Source organism: Zerene cesonia, chromosome 26 (assembly GCF_012273895.1).
Source record: "Zerene cesonia ecotype Mississippi chromosome 26, Zerene_cesonia_1.1, whole genome shotgun sequence".
Classification (NCBI taxonomy): Eukaryota; Metazoa; Arthropoda; class Insecta; order Lepidoptera; family Pieridae; genus Zerene; species Zerene cesonia.
In genome coordinates this window covers 3,610,438-3,610,671 of record NC_052127.1, presented here as the reverse complement: position 1 = coordinate 3,610,671, position 234 = coordinate 3,610,438, and the positions used below count along the sequence as shown (strand labels likewise).

The 234-nt window shown below is 51.3% G+C and overlaps 1 protein-coding gene across 1 annotated transcript in view; it reads left to right on the top strand.

The window, feature by feature from the left end:
* LOC119837176 (ornithine decarboxylase 2-like) overlaps positions 1-234 on the top strand; it is a 17,826-nt gene that overhangs the window by 16,697 nt on the left and 895 nt on the right. The gene's annotated exons all lie outside the window — the stretch shown is intronic.

Below are 234 nucleotides of genomic sequence, written 5' to 3'. Positions count from 1 at the left end.
ATGGTGAGCGCTCCCATCGCTCATGAATATCTTTTAGAGGTGTAAGGTCGTCTGTAGCAGCCTTACACCTCTGCAGATGCATTTCCGCCTTTAAAGATAAAGTAGGGATATGAAAAGGGTCGATGAAGGAACAAAAGCGTACTTGAAAGATTACTTATAAGAGTGATGGCGTTGCAGGAGAGCTCGGAGGCCCCGGGCGAGTGCTCCATCTGGGGCCCGACGTGCGACGCGCTG